Consider the following 21,118-nt stretch of genomic DNA (forward strand, 5'->3'; position numbering starts at 1 on the left):
TAGATAACAAGACAACTTAACTTTGGACCCTTTGACATAATCAAAACATAGGTTCGATCGTCGGATGCTTCCCGCACTAATAATCTCCTCCTTTTTTATTATGGCAACATGGTTCAAAGTTAAGTAAAATATAACAAAATAATAAATGAATTTAAGCATGAGCATAAATACAATGATTTAAAAAATAAACTCCCTTATGCCCCCCCCCTTTCATAAAAATTATGTTTAAATTCTTAACTTTAACTTTTCTCTCCCCCTTTGACATAAATAAAAAATAATACTAAGTAGAGAGAAATTTGTTTTACATGTCAAAGATAGAAAAAATATTTATTCTTTTAACTTTAAGCTCCCCCTGAAGGGTTCCACTTAAAAACTTAGCTAATTTTTAAGTATTTGAAAGTGAGTCAGCCTTTTTAAAAAAAAACTTAGCTAAACTTAGCTTTTGAAAATAAGTGCTTTGAAATAGATTTACCTAATCTAGAAATTCTTTCAAAATACTTAGCTTTCAAAAGGTTTTGAAAACGATTTAGTTAAAAGTACTCAGCTTAAAAAGGATTTTGATTAAAACATAGTTTAAAAAATTTGATAAAAATGAAGTTAAAAACTTTTGATACCAAAAGTACTTTAGCTTTAAAAATATTGGAAAAAAAAAGACTTCAGCTAAAAATATTTTGATAAAAACTTAGCTTAAAAAAAACTTTAGCTTTAAAAATATTGTGATAAAAACTTCAAATTTTAAAAATATTCTGATAAAAACTTAGCTTTAAAAGGATTTTGATAAAATGTTTAATTTTAAATAGAATTTCTTGAAAAAAATTGATAAAAGCTTAGTTTTTAAAAAAAAATTGATCAAAACTTAGTTAAGTACTTATCTTTTTAAAAAAATGATAAAAGCTTAGTTAAGTATATAAAAAAAATTGATAAAAGCTTAGTTAAGTACTTAGATTTTGATAAACACTTAACATTTAAAAATATTTTAAAAACTTAGCTAAGTAAAAGTTTTCTTTGAAAAATAATTTACCAAATACTTAGTTTTTGTCTTTTCAAAAATAGTTTTAAAATTAAATTTCTTCTTTCACTCCCCTTTAATTAATAAAAAAATTAATTAAATAATTTTGGTTTGGGACCCCTAAAGTCCAAGCATGTAAATAAAAAAACATAAAGATTATTATTTATTTTTCTTGATTTTCCATCTCACTTATTTTATGTTATCAAGCATATTCAACTTATGAGTTTCTGTGAGACGGAGTTAATTTTATTCTAATTTTATCAATATTTACAAATATTAAAATTGAGATTTAAAATATAAGATTGAATTTTGAGTTTGAATTTCAAATTTTAAAATATAAATTTAGTTAGATTTAAACATTTTACAATAACTAAAATTTTTAAGATATTGAAAATTAATTAAGTTTGAAATTATAAATTTACATATTAATTATGATTTGACAATTAATTATCTTTTAAAAATAATTAAGATTTGGAAGATCTAAGAATTAATAATTTAAAATTTAATTATGATTTTAAAATTAATAATCAAATAATTATGAACTTGAATTTATTAATTTGTAAATAATGATTTTGAAATTAATTATAATTTTGGAATTAATTATTTTAAAATTAATTATGATTTTGAAATTAATTATAATTTTAAAATTAAATTATAATTTTGGAATTAGTGATTTTAAAATTAATTATGATTTTGAAAATAATTAACATTTTGAAATTAAGATTAACATTTTGAAATTAATCTTTCAAAATTAATTAAGTTAACTTAATTGTATTAATTAATTTGGATTTAGTTAACTACTTTAAACCTAAGTTCATCTTACCCTTTTCTAGATTTTCAATCAGATAACCTTAATAGTTTTTGTGAGATGATTAATTTAATCTTTAATTTAGATTATTATTTAAGGATTGATTTACATTTGAGTTAGACTCAGGTTTTACAATCAGTCAATTAAATATTCATTTCAAAGATTGGCTTCCAGGCTATGGCGAGACACTAGGCCTTCTTGGATATGAGATCATCCACCACTTCTAGACAAAGTCTTTCAAGGAAATTGGATATTTAATTTCCTTTTTAAAACCCCTAGGTCTAACTAGTCAAGTGTAAATCAAGCCTAAGTCCTTATCTATCCTAATCTAGATTAAGCAATTAGTAATCATGAATGACATTTATCAATTAATTACTTATATGCATATTCATGGTAATTATGCATGGATCAAACAAATCAAACATTCATTAGTTTAGGTTAACAAGTTACAATTTTAAGTTAACTTTTAAGTTTACCGATTAATTTAGTGTTTATTGATTGGTTTCTGTAACGACCCGTCTTCTACTAACTAGGCTATAAGGTCGATCGTCACATTATGTTGTGCTAAACTATTCCCTGACCATCTCTAGAACTGGATGCGGAAGCGGGACTAATTAAAATTTTGCTAAGCTGTTAACATTTCTTGGTGCTACATGTACTAAGGAGTGTAATCTGAAGTATAACTAACATATACTACATCCCCTTATGGTCAAGGAACTGAAATATATGTTTTCCAGCTGTTATCAGACCTCCCAATCGATCCACGGATCGATTGGAATAGTCGGATCGATCCAGCGATCAACTCAGCCGGCTGCTGTATGCGGAACATAGGTTGGATCGATCCAGTGATCGATCCAGCACGCTACTGTGCCCGGGACAATATTCTGGATCGATCGGCTGATCGATCCAGACTGACCAATCGATCCAGTGATCGATCGCCGAACCTTTTGTTCGCGACAGAAATTGCTGGATCGATCGGCTGATCAATCCAGAAACCTACTGTTCGTAGAGCAATTTGCCCGATCGATCAGCTGATCGATTGGGACCCCCCAATCGATCCACCGATCGATTGGGGTTTCTGATTTTTGCTGTGAAGCTCTGATTTCAGCCTGAAACTCTGATTTCGGCACTTGGGCGTGCCAAAATCTCACATATGAGTTATACACTACATGAGAAACATTCTAATAACATAAAACTAGTATTCTAAACTTAACATGACACATAGTTCACTGATTCATAGCATTACACAACTAAACGTGCATGAAAGTAAAACACTAAAGAGTTCTACGGTTTAAACTTGCTAAGTCCCCCAAGAATCTTTTATTCCAGTTCCTGCCACACACACCATCTCTGCATTGGCCTCCAGCTTCCTCTGCTAGTCCATTTTCCTTTTACCTGTATCTGCAGTATAAGGAAAATAGTATCTGTAAGCTAAAAAGCTTAGTAAGAAACCATCTACCTCACTAAAACATGCATACGATGCAAATATGATTTTAAATCATGCTGTTTAAAAGGATATGCTAGGTATACTGAATAAACTAAACATGGCATGGCATATAAGCATACAATCATGGCATATCTAAAGCTGAACATGATATCAATCACATGGTATCAATGAAGAACTAAGCTGATACTAAAAACTGAGCTACTGCTAGGACTGTACTGAATTCACGAACTACATTATGAAAGGTTGACAACCATATACATATAGTAAGTGAAAATACTAAACATGTTGTTTTTGCTGTGCGCGCATCCCTAACTAGACCCGGGTTTGCAAGTCCCGAATTTAGTAGGGTTAACTAGGTTATCTAAACCTAGGGACGACTGTGGGAGTCTAACCCAATGGATATCTGATCCAGTACAGTGCCTCTGAAAGTAAAATACTGAATATAGCTAACTGTTTTAACTTGTTGTTTCTAGGTTATCTGAACCTAGAGCTAGGTTGTCTGAACCTAGAGGCGACTGTGGGAGCCCACCCATTGGACCGTAGTCCCATATAAGCTAAAATAAACTGATTTACTGATTTAAATGCTTCTAATGCATTTAACTGAGCTATTAAAATGCCTAATTTATATTTTAACTTAACTAGCTATTTTATCGAACACCTAGTGTGCCCCAACTCTCCCCTCTATTAAGGAGACCACTTCTAGGCACCCGACAACGTCTAGGAACCTCCACTAAAGAGGGAATACGTGTCCGGCCCATCTAGAAGTACTCACTAAATCCCTAAATCTGCGAGGAGGGTCAAATTCACCCTATGCGTCGATAAAAATGGCATATAGCTAAACTAGTGCGTATAAAACCAAACGGAGCTACTTATACTGCAGGTGAGGGGTTTCTTACTTTGTGTGCTAGATTTCTTACAAATCTAATCGCTAGAAATTCCGGTGGAGACGACTTCTCGACGATTCGCTCGCGTCCACGTGCTCTACTCGCGGAGGGGAACGTCCTTGTGCTGAAATCGTCGCCGGAAAGTGACCTTGGGACCCTAGGGATGGAACCCTAGTTCTCCTTGTTGTTGGCGCTGAGAGAGGGAGGAGAGGGAGAGGTGTTCGGCGTGAGGATTTAGAGGGGAAGAGGTTGCCGAACCAAATAAAAAAAATACACCAAACCCCAACTTAAATTTCCTATTTATACTAAGTAATTAATTCGGCCAAACCAATTATAAATATAATTGATTCCCTTTCCTTTCAGCACGGCCCTACTGAGTTCACCGGTTCTAAGGCTAACTAATGGTTTAGCGGACCCGAGAGGTCCCGGGTTCGATTCCCGCTTAAACCATTTTACTTTTCTATTTATTTTTGCTACTTCCAATACTCCAAAAATTCCAGAAAAATATCTAATAATTCCAGAAAATTCATAGAATATTCCTAAAATAGTTTTGAGAATTTTCGGGCGTTACAATCCCCCATACCTTATAAAAAGTTCGTCCTCAAACTTAGAATAATTCTGGGTACTTCTGTCTCATGCTGGCTTCTGTCTCCCAAGTTGCCTCTTCCAAATGACTTTGACTAAGGGTACTTCCTTGTTCCGCAATTTCTTAACTGCTCGGTCTATTATCTGAATAGGCCGACTATCATAGCTGAGGTCTTCGCGGATCTGTACCGACTGGGGCTCAATCACCTAGGTGGCATCTGGGGTATGCTTCTTCAGCATAGAGACATGAAATACGTTGTGGACAGCTGACATTTCCTGAGGTAGCTCTAGCTCATATGCTACCTTACCCACTCTTCTACTGATAAGGTATGGTCCCACATATCTGGGACTAAGTTTGCCTTCTTCCCAAAACGCATCACTCCCTTCATGGGAGCTACTCTGAGGAGCACTGTATCCCCGACTGAAAACTCTAAGGGTCTGTGTCGTGTATCAGCATAGCTTTTCTGGCGGCTCTGAGCTGTCTCTATCCTTTGGCGGATCTGTTGTATAGCTGCTGTGGTATCTACCACTAGATCTGTCTGAAGTTCTAGTTCTTTCTGTTCACCACTCTCATACCAACAGATTGGAGATCTACACCTCCGCCCATAGAGAGCCTCATAAGGTGTCATGCCGATAGTGGCCTGATAGCTATTGTTGTATACAAATTCTGCTAAGCTCAGATATTTGCACCAACTTCCCTTGAAGTCTAGGGCACACGCTCGGAGCATATCTTCGAGTACCTGGTTTACTCGCTCCGTCTGACCATCTGTCTGAGGATGGAATGCTGTGCTGAACTTTAACTTAGTGCCCAACACTCCCAGAAGTGTGATGTGAATCTGTTGTCTCTGTCTGAAATGATGGTTCGTGGGACTCCATGTAGTCTGACGATCTCCTGGAGATACAACTGAGCTAGCTTCTCCATGGAGTAGGATATCTTGATAGCTAAGAAGTGGGCTGATTTAGTCAACCTGTCGACTATTACCCAGATGGCGTCAAAACCATTCGTGGTTCTGGGCAGTCCCACTATGAAATCCATAGAGATATCCTCCCACTTCCATTCTGGAATCTGTATAGGCTGCAGAACTCCTCCTGGTCGATGATGTTCTGCCTTGACCCTCTGACAGGTGAGGCAGATGCTAACATATCTGGCGATGTCTCGCTTCATCCCGAGCTACCAAAAATGGTTCTTCAGGTCTTGATACATTTTGGTGGAACCTGGATGCATCGCATAGGGAGTTTGGTGAGCCTCATCTAAAATCTGTCTCCGTAGCTCCTCCTGATCTGGAACACAGAGTCTGTCACCAAAATACAACACCCCGCTATCGGAAACTCTAAATTCTCTACTGTCTGATTCTGCTAGCCTTTGCTTGATTTTCTGAATTTCAGGGTCCTGCTCCTGAGCTGACTGAATATCACCAAGCAAGGTAGACTCTAAGGTCATAGTAGAGAGCTGTCCAACGATGAGTTCGAGACCGAAATCTACGATCTCCTTCTGTAGGGGCGGTGACATGGCTGTAAGAGATAATAAGGTAGCACTGGATTTTCTGCTAAGTGCGTCGGCTACCTTATTGGCTTTCCCTGGATGGTAGAGGATGTCTATCTCGTAGTCTTTTACCAGCTCAAGCCATCTGCGCTGTCGCATGTTCAGATCCTTCTGAGTGAAGAAGTACTTCAGACTCTGATGATCTTTATACACTCTGCACTGAGCTCCATATAAGTAATGTCTCCAAATTTTGAGAGCGAACACTACTGCTGCAAGCTCAAGGTCATGAGTAGGGTAATTCTTCTCATAATCCTTGAGTTGTCTGGAGGCATAGGCGGCCACCTTGCCATTTTGCATCAGTACTGCTCCTAGTCCCATCTTAGAGGCATCACTATAGATGTCAAAGCTGTTGGTGTTGTCTAGTAGAGCCAAAATGGGAGCACTGGTCAATCTCCTTTTTAGCTCGCTGAAGCTGTTCTCACAGTCCTCTGTCCACTGAAATTTTCTGTTCTTTCTGGGGGAGGCTATCCTGGAGAAGTCCTCTACAAACTTTCTGTAATATCCTGCTAATCCCAGAAAGCTCCTGATTTCGCTGGCGTTCTTAGGTCTCTTCCAGTTACTTACTGCTTCTATCTTGCTGGGATCTACCATAATACCATCCTTTGAGATGATGTGACCCAGGAAGGACACCTGATCTAGCCAAAATTCACATTTCGTGAACTTGGCATATAGCTGGTTCTGCTGAAGGGTCTGCAATACTAGTTTCAGGTGCTCCGAGTGTTCTTCCTGAGTTCCTGAGTAGATAAGGATGTCATCGATAAACACAATAACAAACTTATCTAAATACTCCCTGAATACTCTGTTCATGAGATCCATGAATGTAGCTGGAGCATTGGTCACGCCAAAGGGCATGACTACGAACTCGTAGTGTCCGTATCTGGTTCTGAATGCTGTCTTGGGTATATCCCCTTCTTTAACCTTCACCTGATGATAACCTGATCTGAGATCTATCTTAGAGAACACTGCTGCTCCCTTCAGCTGGTCGAACAGGTCATCGATTCTGGGAAGGGGATACCTGTTCTTGATCGTGACTTGGTTCAGTGATCTGTAGTCTATGCACAGTCGCATGCTTCCATCCTTCTTCTTCACGAACAATACAGGCGCTCCCATGGTGAGTGACTCGGGCGTATGAAACCCTTGTCAAGCAGCTCCTGTAGTTGCTCCTGAAGTTCCTTCAGTTCTGCTGGAGCCATGCGATAAGGCGCTTTGGAGATAGGATTTGTACCGGGAATGAGCTCTATCTCAAAGTCAATCTCCCTGTCTGGTGCTAAGCCTGGTAACTCTTCAGGGAAGACTGCTGGGTAGTCACATACGACTCGAACCTCTGCTAGCTGTTGGTTCTTGTCCTGGCTGGCGTTGACTACGTGTGCTAGGAATCCTGTACATCCTGAATCCAGTAGCTTCTGTGCTTTCATAGCTGAGAGAAACTTCTTGGCCTTTCTCTTTGGTTCTCCGCTGTATTCAAACTGCACTGCCGCTTCAGGTTGGAAGATGACTTTCTGTTTACGGCACTCTATGGTAGCACCGTATCTGATCAGAAAGTCCATTCCAAAGATCACGTCATAGTCGGTCATCTCTAGCACTATCAGATCACAAAAGAGCTCTCTGTCTGCTATAATGACCGGCACTGCTCTGAGCCAGTGCGTGGATGCCATGATCTCTCCTGAAGGTAGTGTCGTCATAAACTGACCACTGAGTACCTCTGAGGGTATTTCTAACTTTTCGGAGAACATCCTGGTTATATATGAATGGGTTGCCCCAGTATCAAATAGAACAGTAGCACTATACTAAAAAATGCTAATCTGACCTGTGACAACTGTCGAGGCATTGGCTACGTCCTCTCTGGTGAGTGAGTAGATCCTTGCATTCGCCATAGCTGGAGGAGCTTCTAATCTGCCCTGGCTGATAAGTGGACCTTCTAGAGCGGCCTGCATCTGATATAACTGAGCTGGCTGACCTGCATACTGAATCTGCTGTGGCTGAGGAAGACCGGTCTTGTTCGGGCACTGCTTGGCCATGTGCCCTTCTTGTCCATATTCAAAGCATCCTCGTGTGCCCTTGCGACAAACTCCTGGGTGGAATTTCCCACAAGTAGCACACTTTGGATAACTGGGTCGCTTGCTAGATGGTCCTCCTTTTGGGTCACTCCCTGATTTGCGCTTGCTGTTGGAGTTCCCTTTCCAGTTAGAGCTGTGGCCTTGCTGTTTTTGAGTGTGAGAGTTTCCTTGGCCTTTGGACTCTGAGGAGACTTGCTTCTGCTGCTTTATGCTGTTCTGGCACTGCTCTGTGGTCAAGGCACTACTCACTAACTCCTCTGTGGTTTGTGGCCTATGTATGCCACCAGCCACGTTCACTGCTATCTCTGGCCTCAGCATCTTGAGCATCAACCGGATTCGTTCCTTCTCTGTGCTGACTAGCTCTGGGCATAGACGAGCCAACCTGTTGAATTTCTTCACGGCTTCCTCAACTGAAAGGTTGCCCTGACGAAACTCAGTGAACTCGTCGTAGTGGCGGTTCGTAACCCGTATATGAAAGAACTCCTCGAAGAATTCCTTCTCGAAGTCAGCCCATGACATCTGGTTCACTGGGCGCTTCGTTCTGATTCTTTCCCACCACATGCGTGCGTCTCCTGTCAGGCAGAAGGAGGCACACTTCACCTTCTCGTGTTCTGGCCAGTCCAGAAGCTCCATCGTGCTCTCCAGTATTTTGAACCAGGCTTGTGCATCCCATGGTTCACTAGTGCCTGAGAAGTTCTCTGGCTTCACTCGCTGCCACTGGATCAGATAGGCTGGGACTGCTGGTGCTGGTACTGGTGCTGGCGCTGTAGGCTGGGCTGGTGGAACCTCTAAGACTTCTGGAGTCGTCAGGTTCGGCTCCGGGGTGACTGTGGGGGTACTCTGTTGATTAGCCGTTAAGGTGGCTATTTCCTGTCGTTGTTCAGCTAGCTGCTGCTGTAACTGAGCCACTAATGCTGTAAGGTCAGGAGGAGGCACTGAACTGCCTGCCTCTTGCTGGGGCTCAGTAGCTAGTGCCCTTATAGCTGGGCGTCCTCGTGCCATTTCTAAAGACATAGAGGACAGAACATGAATAACTATTACAATCATAATTGTATAACTATTGTTATCATGTTATATACTATCATGCAGCAGTTTATTTATAAACATGAACTATAACAAGGAACAGAAAGCATAAATAAAGTAGAGGTATTCTTACTTGGAAGCTGTAGGTTCAATGCTGATGTGTGTGTAGGAAGTATGGAACTTGGCTCTGATACCACTCTGTAACGACCCGCCTTCTACTAACTAGGCTATAAGGCCGATCGTCACATTATGCTGTGCTAAACTATTCCCTGACCATCTCTAGAACTGGATGCGGAAGCGGGACTAATTAAAATTTTGCTAAGCTGTTAACATTTCTTGGTGCTACATGTACTAAGGAGTGTAATCTGAAGTATAACTAACATATACTACATCCCCTTATGGTCAAGGAACTGAAATATATGTTTTCCAGCTGTTATCAGACCTCCCAATAGATCCACGGATCGATTGGAATAGTCGGATCGATCCAGCGATCGACTCAGCCGGCTGCTGTATGCGGAACATAGGTTGGATCGATCCAGTGATCGATCCAGCACGCTACTGTGCCCGGGACAATATTCTGGATCGATCGGCTGATCGATCCAGACTGACCAATCGATCCAGTGATCGATTCCCGAACCTTCTGTTCGCGACAGAAATTGCTGGATCGATCGGCTGATCGATCCAGAAACCTACTGTTCGCAGAGCAATTTGCCCGATCGATCAGCTGATCGATTGGGACCCCCCAATCGATCCACCGATCGATTGGGACCCCCCAATCGATCCACCGATCGATTGGGGTTTCTGATTTTTGCTGTGAAGCTCTGATTTCAGCCTGAAACTCTGATTTCGGCACTTGGGCGTGCCAAAATCTCACATATGAGTTATACACTACATGAGAAACATTCTAATAACATAAAACTAGTATTCTAAACTTAACATGACACATAGTTCACTGATTCATAGCATTACACAACTAAACGTGCATGAAAGTAAAACACTAAAGAGTTCTACGGTTTAAAATTGCTAAGTCCCCCAAGAATCTTTTATTCCAGTTCCTGCCACACACACCATCTCTACATTGGCCTCCAGCTTCCTCTGCTAGTCCATTTTTCTTTTACCTGTATCTGCAGTATAAGGAAAATAGTATCTGTAAGCTAAAAAGCTTAGTAAGAAACCATCTACCTCACTAAAACATGCATACGATGTAAATATGATTTTAAATCATGCTGTTTAAAAGGATATGCTAGGTATACTGAATAAACTAAATATGGCATGGCATATAAGCATACAATCATGGCATATCTAAAGCTGAACATGATATCAATCACATGGTATCAATGAAGAACTAAGATGATACTAAAAACTGAGCTACTGCTAGGACTGTACTGAATTCACGAACTACTTTGTGAAAGGTTGAAAACCATATACATATAGTAAGTAAAAATACTAAACATGCTGTTTGGGCCCGGCAACTGTACTTGCTGTGCGCGCATCCCTAACTAGACCCGGGTTTGCAAGTCCCGAATTTAGTAGGGTTAACTAGGTTATCTAAACCTAGGGACGACTGTGGGAGTCCAACCCAATGGATATCTGATCCAGTACAGTGCCTCTGAAAGTAAAATACTGAATATAGCTAACTGTTTTAACTTGCTGTTTCTAGGTTATCTGAACCTAGAGCTAGGTTGTCTGAACCTAGAGGCGACTGTGGGAGTCCACCCATTGGACCGTAGTCCCATATAAGCTAAAATAAACTGATTTACTGATTTAAATGCTTCTAATGCATTTAACTGAGCTATTAAAATGCCTAATTTGCATTTTAACTTAACTAGCTATTTTATCGAACACCTAGTGTGCCCCAACTCTCTCCTCTATTAAGGAGACCACTTCTAGGCACCCGACAACGTCTAGGAACCCCCACTAAAGAGGGAATACGTGTCCGACCCATCTAGAAGTACTCACTAAATCCCTAAATCTGCGAGGAGGGTCAAATTCACCCTATGCGTCGATAAAAACGGCATATAGCTAAACTAGTGCGTATAAAACCAAACGGAGCTACTTATACTGCAGGTGAGGGGTTTCTTACTTTGTGTGCTAGATTTCTTACAAATCTAATCGCTAGAAATTCCGGTGGAGACGACTTCTCGACGATTCGCTCGCGTCCACGTGCTCTACTCGCGGAGGGGAACGTCCTTGTGCTGAAATCGTCGCTGGAAAGTGACCTTGGGACCCTAGGGATGGAACCCTAGTTCTCCTTGTGGTTGACGCCGAGAGAGGGAGGAGAGGGAGAGGTGTTCGGCGTGAGGGTTTGGAGGGGAAGAGGTTGCCGAACCAAATAATAAAAATACACCAAACCCCAACTTAAATTTCCTATTTATACTAAGTAATTAATTCGGCCAAACCAATTATAAATATAATTGATTCCCTTTCCTTTCAGCACGGCCCTGCCGAGTTCACCTGTTCTAAGGCTAACTAAAGGTTTAGCGGACCCGAGAGGTCCCGGGTTCGATTCCCGCTTAAACCATTTTACTTTTCTATTTATTTTTGCTACTTCCAATACTCCAAAAATTCCATAAAAATATCTAATAATTCCAGGAAAATCATAGAATATTCCTAAAATAGTTTTGAGAATTTTCAGGCATTACAGTTTCATAATTAAAAGGTACTTGATTATAGCTTGGTTTGTAGAGTTTATGTTTTACCTTAGACTTGTAATCTAAGTCTAGATTTTGTAATTTGGTTAAATTATTAACAATCTTTTCTAATTTATCAATTTTATCTTTTAAAATATTATTTTATATTTGTAATTTTCTAAGAGTTAATTTCTTATTTTTATTAAATATTTTTAAGTTATTCTTATTTAGATTTGAATTAACTTTATTCATTACATTATTAGCATGCATATCTAATTTTCGAGAGAAATCTAAACTAGCGCAATCAGGATTAGTTATGGTACCGACATGCGTTGCAAAAAATTGGATTTTCATATAATGTAAATTTACTAACCTTGATTTCTTCCCCTGGATTCTTGGGTCTTCTTTCAAGACATTGTCTTTTGTAGTGACCCATTCGTTTGCACTTAGAGCATTTAATGTTCTTCTTCCCTTTCTGGATCGATTTCTCCTTCTCCTCCAGTTGTGTCGGTCGAATCTTAATAGTAGGACACTTGTTTCTATAGTGCCCTCTCTCCCTACACTTAAAACAAGTTATGTGAAATTTAAAATTTGAATTTACAATTTTACCTTTTAGATCCATGATAGTATTCTCCTCCTTGACTGTTGTCGTCTCGAATTCGGACTCAGATTCAGTTATCTCTTCCTTGGCCATCAGTGCTATGAAATCGGTCTGATTTGATTCTTTTAAGTCTGATTCGGAGGTTGACTTTGGAGATTCGGACTCAGATTCGAACTTAGGTTCGATTTGGTCTTCTGGCTCTGAAGGAATCTCATGAAGCTTGATCAACTTCTCCCAAAGCTTTTTAGCATTGTTGAACTTTCCAACTCAATCAATCTTTGAATTTGTTAGTCCGCATAGAAGAGTACATGTTGCTTTGCATTTGCCTCGATTTTTCGTCTTATTTGTGTATCCCACTTATCATAGGTGATGGGCACACCTTCTTCGGTGGGGAGTATAAATCCAATCTGGACTATGGTCCATATCTCCATTTGGGTCTTCAATTGGTGCTCCATCTAGTCTTTCCAGTATTCAAAATTATCGTTGGACAAGAGTGGTAGGCATGCGGTGCTGTTGCCTTCTTGGTGGGCTATTATAGAAGAAAATCTCACACACAAAAAGTAAAAAGAAACAAATGTCCCAAGACTTTGTCTTGAATTAGTAGTGCGGGAGAAAAATAAAAATAGCAATTTACTAATTTTAAAAAAATATTAAAAAAAATATTAAAAATATATTATTGAAAATATGATATTTTGCAAATACCGACCAATGGTGAAAATATGAAAATAAATTTTTCAAAAATAGTTTTGGAGGTAAAAAATGAAAGGCGTAAGGTTTTATTTTTTAACAAAAATGGGCAAAAAACGACGAAAAAGAATGCTCGAACAATAGTTATACTGATTCAGAGCGATCCTGCTCTGATACCAATTGAAGGATCGAAAGCGCTAGAGGGGGGTGAATAGCACTCGTGGCTTTACCGTTCATTTTAAAACAATTGAGTAATACGCAGCGAAAAAATAAAAACTATACTAACATCAAGGTTTTTACTTGGTTCGGAACTTGTGGCGACTCCTACTCCAAGGCCCACACTCGTTGAGTGTTTACTTTGGGCAATCACTATCAATTCAGAAAATTACAACTTTGAAGTATAATATAAATAAATAATGAAATTATACCGACAACAAAAAAAATAAGGAATTTTAAGACTTCTGGACGTCGGAGTCGAGATACATCTTTGTCGGATCATTTTTTGAGCAGCACACGAAAGAAGGGTTGCCATTTCAAGTGTTTTTCAAGCTGCTTCTCGAACCAGACTTAAATAGCCTGTTGAGGGTGCCTCCAACCTCCATGGAGGGTGCCTCTAGTCCGCCGAGTCAGCCGCATTGATAAGCTCTGCAACGCTCACTGCTTATTCGCCTGAGGGCGCCTCCAAGCTCCATGGAGGGTGCCCTCCATCTAGCGTCCAAAGCGCCTCCAAGCTCCATGGAGGGTGCCCTTGCGCCTTGCTGCAAGGTTGTCGATCAAATCACCCAAGGCGCCTCCAAGCTCCATGGAGGGCACCTCAGGACTGTTCATCCAAGGCTTTTCTTGTGCAATTTCCATCCTACAAGGCATGTTAGTCTACAAACAAAGTATACCCTGCAAAACAAGGTTAGTACAATAAAATAAGATAAATAGAAAGTTATTTGGACAGTCTCTGGACTGTTTGGTTCTGACTTCGGATTTCGCCTCCGAAAACCCTAGGTCGAACCGACGCCTACTGTTCCCTCTACGGTGAGCATGCCCTCACCTACTCCTCTCAAGAAAGTTTACTTATTGCCAGATCGGTTCTCCAGACTGATTGGACTTTCTGCCTAGGGTTATCACCCCCTAGGACCTAGGGTTACCACCCCCAGGACCTAGGGTTTTCACCCCCTAGGATTTTCCTCAGCCTAGGGTTACCTCCCCCTACGACCAAGGGTTACCACCCCCAAGGGTTTTCCTCAGCCTAGGGTTACCACCCTCTAAAACCTAGGGTTACCACCCCCAAGAATTTTCTTCAACCTAGGGTTATCACCCCCTAGGACCTAGGGTTACCATCCCCTAGGGTTTTCCACCTACCTAACCGCAATTAGGACTTTCCATCACCTAGGGTTACCGCCCCCTAGGACCTAGGGTTACCACCCCCTAGGGTTTTCCACCTGCCAAGAATCCACTAGGACTTTTTCCTAAGACAACTTAGGACTTTCCTACAAGCTCGATGAACCTTGTTAGATAACAAGACAACTTAACTTTGGACCCTTTGACATAATCAAAACATAGGTTCGATCATCAGATGCTTCCCACACCAACACTTCCTACACCAACACAAGGTATTGATGTGCGTAGATTATATATACTTTTATGCATGTTAGGACACACATCTACTTGTTTTTCATTAGCATAATCTATGTTTATTGTATCCTATTTATTTATAATATCATACTTTCATTATATTTTATTCGGAGATCTGCTCTTTGCTTATTTTTATTGACAAGGCACTATTTGGAGTGAAAATGGAGTGAAAACGTACACGAGAAAAACTTTGGAAAAAATCAAGCCAAGGTCGTGTGACCCACACGGTCGTACTCCCCCACCAGAGGCAAATCAAGTCACGATCGTGTGAGCCACACAGCCGTGTCAACTTCCCCATAGCTAGGTAGCACACGACCATGCCAAATGGCACGGCCATGTCAATGTTCCAGAGACAAAGAAGACCATGATCGTGTGACCCACATGACCATGACTACTTTCCAAAGGCGAGGAAGGTCATGGGCGTGTGAATCCACACGGTCGTGTGACTTTGGCAGAGAAGAAGAAGGCAATGGTTGTGTGAGCCACACGGCCGTGTGACTCAACCCGTGAGGAAGTCGGGTGAGGTCGTGTGGGTTCCACATGGTTGTGTGATGAAGAACACGAGGCCATACCACGCCAAAATAGAGCTGTGCTGAATTCTGAGTAGATTGCAGACCGATCGTAAAACGACCATAACTTTGTACTCGGTTAGATTTTTGGATTGTTCTGTATACTAAAATGTAGATAACTTCAAGATCTACAACTTTGCTTCAGATCCAACAGAGAGATAGCATTGTCTACCCATGCTAAATGGCACGGCCGTACCTCCTAACCGCGGGTTCATCTGGACCTCCACCCAGACTGCAGACTAAACTTTGAACCACCATAACTTTCGGCTCAGTTAGATCCAGGGCTTGATCCAAGTATCAGATTGTAGATAATTTCAAAATCTACAACTTTGGTTCAGGGTGAATCACAAGAAAACCTGATTTAATAGATTAAAAAACCTGGTTTACTGGACCCCTGTAATCCTAGTTTTTCTAGGTAGTTTGAAGGAGGTATAAAAGGGTCAAGAACCTTATTCTTTGACTCATCTTGGGTTTGGGACTTCGTCCCTCTCCTTAGGGAAGGGTTCTCCCCTTAGGGGGAAACCCTGGAGCTTCATTCACCTTCATCCCTTCACGATCTGTCTATCTCCGGAGCAAGGAGGCATCCCCAAGACCTTGGAAACATCGGCAAACATCTCTTCTTCCCCTTCTTCTCACATCTAGGGTTGTAAGTATATTTTACTTTATGTTTTGGGGTTGTTCTTCCTTTGCAATGGAGTAGATCTCCTTTCTAGGATTAGGGAGTATTTATGATGTGATGGAAATATAAAACTATGTGGATTTACCATGTTTTCTATTCAATGACTTGTTAATATCTTGTTCATGTTTGATGAAGTGTGTGTATAATGCTTATATATATATATATATATATTTTGCATATTTTATCAAATGATTGTGTAGAATTGTTAATCCCGTAGGGGGAATACCCTAGATCGTATGATTGAAGGGCGTCGTGACAGGGTTGCCCTACTAACGGACGTCTAGGGTATCACCTTGAAAGGAGAAATAAATCTCCACGAGGAAGTAGGGGATCCAGCACAATCACTATTTCTATTTCTATGTAATTGTGTGTTAGTGTGTTTCTATGTTGTATGACCAAGGGGCATCATGATAGGGTTGTCCCGCTAACGGACTTCATAGGAATCACTTCCATTTAGTAACATAGGACATGGAGTAGAAGATCATGCCAGCTTATCCACTGCAGGGGAGAGTCGGTAATGAATCTAACTTCCTACAAAAGCATGAACATAGAGGATAAGAACTAAGAAATCTATGTAACATCGCCTAACATCACAAGGAAACCAAAACCCTAGAATCACACCTTAAATCATCCTCCATCCTCTTAGTTCAATCCCCTCTCAAGATTCATTCTCTCTCTTCCCTCTTTTCTTTCTCTTATTTTCATTCCCAACCAATCTTATGTTTGTCTAGATAATTCGCCGTGCGAAGTTAACTAGTGCTTAATTAACAGTCCCTGTGGATTCGATATTTTTTTATTACTGACGACGAAATCGTACACTTGCGGTTGCGTAACAGGCATTGATTTCGAGGAAATATTTGCTCGCATTACTAGATTTGAAACTGTGAAAATTATCTTAGTATTGGTTGCACAATTACATTGGATTGTTTATCAATTTGATATTAAATTTATATTTATAAATGGATACTTGCAAGAAGAAGTTTATATAGATCAACTAGAAGGTTTTATAATTAAAGGTAAAAAGATGAAGGTGTGAAAATTGAGAAAGATACTTTATACGTTAAAACAAGGTCCACGGGTATGGTATAGCAAGATTGATGGCTATTTTTGGTAAAATGATTTTACGAGAAGCGAAACGAACTCACTCTTTATGTGAAGAACAAGGTAGAGATATTTATCTTATTGTGTGTCTTTATGTCGATGGTATAATATATATGAGCTCTTTTGATTCTCTACTGACCGATTTTAAATCTAATATGATGAAGAGATTTGAGATATAAGATATTGAAATATTGTATTATTTTCTTGGTCTTAAAGTGAAGCAAGTAGCTAACGAGATTTTTATCTCATAAAGAAAATATGCGACAGATCTACTTAAAAGGTTTAGTTTACTCAATTGCAATTTAGCTACTACCCCCATGAATATAAATAAGAAGTTGCAACGGGAAGATGGTTCAAAGAAAGCTAATGCAAAAAATTTCAGAAAATTAGTTAGAGGTTTAATTTATTTAACTTATACTAAACCAGATATTACTTTTTCTATTAGTATAATTTTCATGTTTATGCAAAATCCTAAGAAGTATCATCTTGGAGTAACTAAAAAGATTTTATGCTATATTGCAAGAACCATGGATTATGGAATTTGGTACACTAGAGTTTCAAAATTTGATCTTTGCGGATTCACTAATAGTAATTGGGCAAGTTCAGTGGATGATCGAAAGAGCACGTCGTTAGTGTTTTTAATCTTAGATCAAGAGCAATTTCATGGAATTTAAAGAAGCAAACTACTACAGCCTTATCCTCTTCAAAAGTAGAATATGCAATAATAACTTTAGCAACATGTCAAGTAATTTGGGTTAGAAGACTACCTATAGATCTTTACCAATAATAAAAAGATGTGACTACTATTTTTTTATGATAATAAGACGACGATTGTAATGACAAAAAAAAAATTGATTTTCCATGTGATGACTAAAGATATTGATATTCGTTTGCATTTCATTTGAGACTTGGTTGTAAATAATAAAATTATGTTGGAACATTACAACACGTATGAACAAATAATGAATATTTTGATGAAATTATTTTCAAGAGATAAAATTATTTATTTTAGAACATGTCTCAGTGTTGATAATTTTAAATTAAGGGAGAGTGTTGATAAAATAATTCAAAATTAATGATTGAGTTAGAGAATTGGTGATTAGTAGTAGCAATGGTTAAAGGAAAAAGTTCTATGCTGAAAGTATTTATATTAAGTGAGGTAGTGGGATAGAATACGAAGTCAGTGGTTTGAATGAGTTAGGTGAATATATAGTTTATAAATAGCTTAAATGCTTTAAGAATACTATAGTAAAAAAAGATTATTTTATTATCTACGTGTCTCCAATTCTCTTCCAACACGCAGAGCCTCTGCTACTCCCCGAAGTGTTTTGTTTAAGACCGCAAGCCAAAAGATTGCGGCAGTCAAGAAAAAACTATTTAATTGCCTGTATGCACTGTTTTCTACCGTTCAACATCGGTACGGTTATTTACACTGTCGGCTCGTGTTGCCTCAATAATTGCTACTCGCGTTCTTAATATAATATTAGCGATCAAACATTCACGCAAACCTGATCTTTCCTCATCACAAACCATTGACAGGAGCCTAATCGCCCTTCACAAACAAGCTTATGGAAGGCCCCGATTGCTTAAACATATTAGGAACAATTATTACATAGAAAATTGAACAAGAAGTACTACCAAAGCTAGAAATTTGACCTCGTCTTTCATCACTGGAACATGATTTCTTCTGAAGCCATGATGGGTTGATTCGTGCAGCTGAAGTTCCATGGACTGATGGGGTTATCAGTGAACTGAGCCTGAAAAACTTCAGGGCGTGGATGAAAACTGTTGCTGCTGCTGCTGCTGCTGCTCTTGAGATTGTTAAGAATCTCATTGAGGGCCTGTAGTCTGTTGCTCAGTTCCATCGCCTGAGCTCTCAGCACGGAATTCTCAGCCTCCACGCCAGATCTGCGCTGCGCGATGAGGTTCAGCACGGACAGCGCATGGCTGCTCTCCTTCCTCAACTGACTCACCTGCGCCATCAGATCATCCAACTGCTTCTGCTTGCGCATCCTCGATCGCCTAGCCGATTCGCGGTTCGATATCATCCTCTTCCGTTTCTTCTGATCCAGCAAAGCCTGCAAGTCCTCTTCCGAACCAGAGTTGTGCAATAGGCTGGATCCGGAAGAAGTTCCACTAGAAGAAGCCATCAGAACAAGCAGAGGAAAAATAAGTTGCTTTTGTCGACTAGAATTCGGTGAGGCTACAGCTTAGCTACTTAGTTGCCGAAAATACGAAGAAGCCAAGATCTTTGCGAAGATGGAAAAAGGCTCCAGCTAACACTCACTTCTCAACACAAGAAATCGTGAAAAACATAGAACCAGTAGAGAAAAACTACAGAGAAGGATTGAGCAAGATGACTCATACGCAGAAGGGTGAACTTTATCACAAACCAGGACAGAAGGACTTCACTTAGGGTATGCTGCATGAATCAGAAACATTAAGAGGTAGAAATATTGCATGTGATCAGTCCCGAAAATGGAATCAACACATAATTATACAGCAGCTTCGTTTCCCTGAAGATTTTGAACTCCAGAGCAGTGGGGAAAAAAAAATACAAACAAGAAAGCCAATGAAGAATGAGAACAGCAGAATCTTAGGGAAGCTAGGCAAGGAGAAGGTGAAAAGGGAATTGAAGTTTAGAAGATGGTGGCATTTATAGAGAAAGATGGACCCTCCGGAAGTTGCTCTGATTTATTGCAAGGTAGGTGACATTTCACACAAGCAAACAATTCCAGCTGGTGGGATGAACTGACCTCTCAGTTACTCCCAACCGATCTCTGCTTTTCCTTGGATCCCACCACTGGTAAATCCACTGTGGATGTGCGTTTTATAAGCTGATTTGACTACTTTGCAGTAAGTCTGAGTTACGATATCTTTTCTTGCAAAAATTATCATACTTATATGGGAATTATATAAAAGAAGGTAAATCATGTCATCAGCTTATAATCAATCGTTAATTGATTAGGGAGTGGGAGATTTTTTTTTCCCACAGATATGCGTCCACCCAATAATGATATCCTGCATTGAATAGTTCATTACAAACTGCAGAATCTATTACTACAAAAAATAAAATAAAGCATCTAAAGTAAACTAAGGCATGAATGCTATATTGTGACATCTGATAAACTAACTCAAGCATATATACCATTGATAAATGTATAGTTGCTACCCTTTTGGTGGAACACTGTAACTAAACTATGACACATAATGCTATTATACTATAGCACTTTGTATACTAAACTATGACACTTGCTACTAACTTTGCCAAGGCCACCAAAACCTTATAATTCAATCGAGAATTTACTATTGGCTTCCAACAATCATAAGCAACCAAAAAAATTTTTGCAGTCGATCAATCAACTAGTGGATACGTTTGGGTAATAGTTTTGGCATAAGATCGAACTTCCATGAAAACATCTAAAATATTCCTCTAATACTGCTTAAGTATAAAAAAATATACCAAGTGGCCTCAGATGGCTTATTGAAGATTTCCTTGACGTCGTTAATTACTTGTAATTTCACATAAGATACATCTCTATCTTGTAGGGTGATGTGTAATTTTTTTTTCCTTTTTAGATCTGTTCTTTGTCTTATTGTATAGATAATTGATTGAAAATTTTGTTTGTTTAGTTGAGGTTTCATCCTAGAGTGAAAATCTTACAAACATTTTCATATGGACTAAGATTTGAATTTATTTTGTATTTGTCAGAAAAATGTCCTTTCCTTTAACCCACAACATAATTAGTTTGTGATTGAAAGTTTTTCAAACTAAATCTTTTTCTCTATTATATAGCAGTTGAGTCTATTAGTACTACTGGACCATCTCATTCTAACCCACAACATATATAAAATTTCCATTTAAACAT

The 21,118-nt window shown here is 39.2% G+C and overlaps 1 pseudogene; it reads right to left on the reverse strand.

Moving 5' to 3' along the window:
- Positions 1-18,721: 18,721 nt before the first annotated feature.
- On the reverse strand, positions 18,722-19,921 carry LOC121980430 (annotated as a pseudogene).
- Positions 19,922-21,118: the final 1,197 nt, after the last annotated feature.

The sequence above is a fragment of the Zingiber officinale genome, chromosome 5A (assembly GCF_018446385.1).
Source record: "Zingiber officinale cultivar Zhangliang chromosome 5A, Zo_v1.1, whole genome shotgun sequence".
Lineage (NCBI taxonomy): Eukaryota > Viridiplantae > Streptophyta > Magnoliopsida > Zingiberales > Zingiberaceae > Zingiber > Zingiber officinale.